Source organism: Castor canadensis, chromosome 9 (genome assembly GCF_047511655.1).
Source record: "Castor canadensis chromosome 9, mCasCan1.hap1v2, whole genome shotgun sequence".
In the NCBI taxonomy this organism is placed as follows: Eukaryota; Metazoa; Chordata; class Mammalia; order Rodentia; family Castoridae; genus Castor; species Castor canadensis.
Genome location: NC_133394.1, coordinates 58,152,706 through 58,157,101, shown reverse-complemented (window position 1 = coordinate 58,157,101; position 4,396 = coordinate 58,152,706). Strand labels below are relative to the sequence as shown.

Sequence of the window (4,396 nt, the reverse complement as noted above, 5' to 3'; positions counted from 1 at the left end):
TATGACATATTTATCATATATGTTTAGATACATTATCATACGTACAAATAGTAGGTTCTTTCACTTTCATAAAATACAATTCTAGATAATATTTAACAGGAAAATGAACTGTTGACAGAGAAAAATTTCCAGTTTAAATAACATTTTCAATATAAAAATTACATAAAATATAAGTCAAATTTTAAACTGTGATGTTAGCATACTAAAGGAAAACTTAAAGTTCTCCATTTCTGTGAATGGTCCATCACCTTGTGTACAACAAGGATGCCCTCATGACCTCTTAACTACTATTTTTTCCCTTTGATATTAAAATAATTTTAGACTAGCACAGAGTATGCCTCCTGCAGCTTTAGTGTTAGTGTTTCCAAATCCTAGCACCTCTCAATTAATTCAAAATTTTCTCTGGCTGGCAGAGGAGTAGCTCAAGTGTTAGACTGCATGCCTAGCAAGCTTGAAGCCCTGAGTTCAAACCTGAGTACTACCAAAAAAAAAAAAGGACATATTTTTCTATAAATCACAAAGTTTAGGAAAAACCACAAAAATACCCAGGAGTGGTGGGTCAAGCCTGAAATCCTAGCTACTCGAAAGGCAGAGATCAGGAAAGCTCACAGTTCAAGCCCAGGCAAAATGTTCTGAGATCTCACCTTAACCAGTGCTGGGTACACTGAAGCTTGCCTTTTATCCACATATGAAGAGAGGCTTAGTGAGCAGGGGACCAAGGTTCAGGCTTTCTTAGACATACAAGGAGACCCTATCAAAAAAAAATGGGCTGGTGGAATGGCTCAAGTGGTAGAGCACCTGTATTTCCTTCTAAGAGTAAAATTATAGTTGCTAATAGATGCTAAGTACTTCTCTAAACTTATCTCAAGAAGTTAATGGATGACAAATGTCAACATCCCTGACCCTTGCTTCATGTAACAATTAACCAATAAGAATTCTACAAGGGCTAGTGCAGTGACTCAAGTGGTAGGAAGCATACCTGCTTAACAACCATGAAGTCCTGAGTTCAGACCCTGGCATAGCCAAAAAAAAAGAGAATTCTACAACAGAAATGGTCAGGTAACTTAATGGTTCAATTTTTCATCTAGAAATGAAATGGGATTATTCATTTCTATATACCACTATTTTAGAAACTTTTTATAAATCTGTGTTGTAGCTAAATTAACCCACTAATAAAAGAATGTTCAAAGACCAATTCACCAAGTACAATTTATAATTTATGGCTTATTTGAAGAAGAAAGTCCTTGTAAATAAAATATGATACTCAACATATTTTTACAATGTTTCATGTTTGTTTAGTTTGTCTTTTATTGTTACCCAATAGACATGTCTTCTGTAATGTAAAAAATTTCACAAACCACGACTTTTCCAGAAAGAACAGAGAAATAAAAGGAATCTGTTGTAAGAGAAAAAACAACAGCAATTAGTATAACTGTTTTAATAGATAGTAGAGCACTTAAAACTTAAAATTATGTTAGCAGTCCATTTATTCAATAATTAATCTATTATTCCCAGTTCTAGTTCTTTAATAACATCTTTACAATATTATCAATTTTTCATTGCTTACCCCATGAAAAAGCCAACAGCAGTGACTAATTAACTCACCATTTTTCTCTGTTAATTTGAATGACTGCAGGAACTATTCCTTGCCCCAAATTAATGAACACTATTTATGTTTGATTGAAGTCTTACTTGTGTCCACCAACACTGATTCAAATGTGAAACTGGAAAACATTCAATTAGGTTAACTTAAACTTCCTGAAAGGTAAGTTTCTAAAGCTAGTATATATCTACATATGCTATTTGTTGATAAAATATAAATTTGTAATGTACATTTCACAATTATGTGGGAGAAAACATAGTGATATTTACCAATATGGATATAATGGTGCTTCTATAATCTGTTAAGAACCAGTGCTAAATAAGACTAACATTCTGAAAATTATGAGATTAGAAATCCATCAACAAGACAAAATGGTAGCTATTGGTATAAAAAATCAGAAATGATAAGATTTTCTTATTTGTCCTCTTCACCTTAAATACATGAAATTTGAAAATCAGGTGTTGATGTTACCTTATTCGACTTTCTTCTTGCTGTTCTGTCATTAGCCAGAAAAACATAAATTACAATCAGATTGAAACAATGTTTCAAGAATCTACTTTCTTTTCTTCTGCTTCCTTTTTCATCCTGTTGTACTGTTTTAGTTATAAAGACATGGCAATGATTTTCTGGGAAGGAGAAGGCCAATATTTCTCAATTTTCAGAAAAACATCCTTCTTTATTAGGACAAAAGCTCATACACAAGTTCATTCACAAGCTATTTCCCAAAACTGACTACAACCACTTGAAAGAAATAAAATATAAGGTTTTTTAATCAGAGAAAACATGTTATGTTTAATGAACCAATCTCTGCTTTTAACAAGTAATAGAAGCAGAAAATTTTCTCTGAAGTCATATTAAGAAGGCCACCTTATAGTATTTTGCAATAACTGTAGTAACCTACTTTGAAAGAATGTCATTAAATATGCTACAGTAAATGATATTCTAAATTTGGTTATTTTTCATGAAAATTATGTCCAAAAAACATTTTTCTGCTTATTACTAGTTTTTCTTACAGAAAGGGGTTTATAGAATAGGAAAAAGTCAGAAATTCTAGGTGATAGGAAAGAGGACAGATGTAAAATAAGGAAGGACTCTGTCCTTAATTAAACTTAGATGATAATCCCTCAAAGTTGCTTTTATAAAGTTCTATTTCTTACTAATATTTGGTATTTCTTTTTACTTTTTTGACTTTCATTAATAATTCATAATAGTTTCCTTTACCAGCTAGAAAACATAGAACTTGTAGTTTAAATGGTAACTCAGTCCTATCTACAAATTATAAAGCATTATGATTCCTGTGTATACACTTTACCTGTACCCATATCCCTCTTCCCCCCATCTGATGATGTCCTGAACTCAGAAAAAATCAGCTGTGTAATCTGTATTATCGTGGGCTTTTTAACAATCTGTCCAGTATGTTAAGAGGGAAAAGTAAAGCCCACCCTCATAAGACTGCTCTGACATCGAGACAACACATACAAAATGTCTATCTATGGTATCTTGTACACAGAGGTGTTCAGGAATATTGTTACCCTTTTCCCTTTCTAACCTGTCCTGTTCTCCTCCCTATGTTTCAAGTTCCTATGCCAAATTCAAATCAAACACCATTCATTATGAAAACTTCCTACACAACAGCAGCCTATGGTGAGTCTCTACTTCCAGGAAATGTTTATCTTCTTTTTTTCCCATTGCTCCCCACTTTTGTCCTGTTATACTAAATTTGTTTCCTAATAAACTTTACTATTATTTTTACTTCAAAAAATGATGTATGATAATGTTTTCCTACCCTAGTTTTATTATATTTCTTCCTCTCCTTCACATTCATTCTCTCTTTGCTTCCCTCTCTCTCCCCTCTGCACTATACACTATTTTGAACTATTTTATTCTATTATAATGTAAAAATACACTCACCACCAAGATTTATTATGTTTTTTAAGAAAGCAAGCAAAAGTGTTTGGGTGTATGTTGGGGTAGTAGTGAGAAGGCGATCTGAAACAGGAAAAACAACCAAATTGCAATGTCCTTTTTTCTCTTCCCACCTTTCCTAAGTCAAATAAGGAGGTAACTAAGAAAATGTAAAAGAGCATCCTAAAGCAGTTTCCAGAGCCAATATTCAAGACACAGAGATTTAATAAAATCTTTCCTAAAAATAAATAAATGATATTGTAAGCATTATAAACCAATGCTTAAAATTTCACAGTTCTTAATCCATACAGTATATAAAATAAAGTACAAGAAAATATATTCTACTTACCAACAAGGAGTTAAACAACACTGGAACTGTGTTCTGTAAGATGATCTTCTAGTTCAGGGATATTGGGGATAGTCTTGTCATTCTTCCTTTGATCCACTGATAAAGTTTTTCTAGTATAGCATCTAAAGGCCTAAATGGAGCCAAAGGTGAATTTTTATGAATCAGCAATTCATAAAATTATACGAGAAATGCAAAAAACACAATGAACAAAATATATCCATATTTCTATCTAAAGTATAAGACAATGGATCATATTTGTAATGTCCAGATTTCATCATTTTAATGTGCATACAGACTAAGGTTACTAAGAGTGACATGATTACTCTACTCTTACATCTAATAAGAAATACCTGTCTTAGCCAGCTTTGGTGGGTCATGCCTATAATCACAGTACACTGAGTCAAGAGAGAACTTAATTCAAGGCTGGCCTGGACTACACAGTGAGATCCTGTCTCAAAAACAACAACAAAACAACAAAACAGAATCTACTACATAATCTTCATGGGCCAAATGATGGAACAGAAAAAAAAAGAAATTGG

The 4,396-nt window shown here is 32.5% G+C and overlaps 1 long non-coding RNA gene across 1 annotated transcript; it reads right to left on the bottom strand.

The window, feature by feature from the left end:
* Positions 1-320: 320 nt before the first annotated feature.
* On the bottom strand, positions 321-3,983 carry LOC141410746 (uncharacterized). Its single transcript, XR_012435534.1, has 3 exons — positions 3,858-3,983; positions 1,606-1,724; positions 321-1,396 (listed from the first exon to the last, which is right to left on the bottom strand). It is a non-coding gene; the product is annotated as an uncharacterized lncRNA (long non-coding RNA).
* Positions 3,984-4,396: the final 413 nt, after the last annotated feature.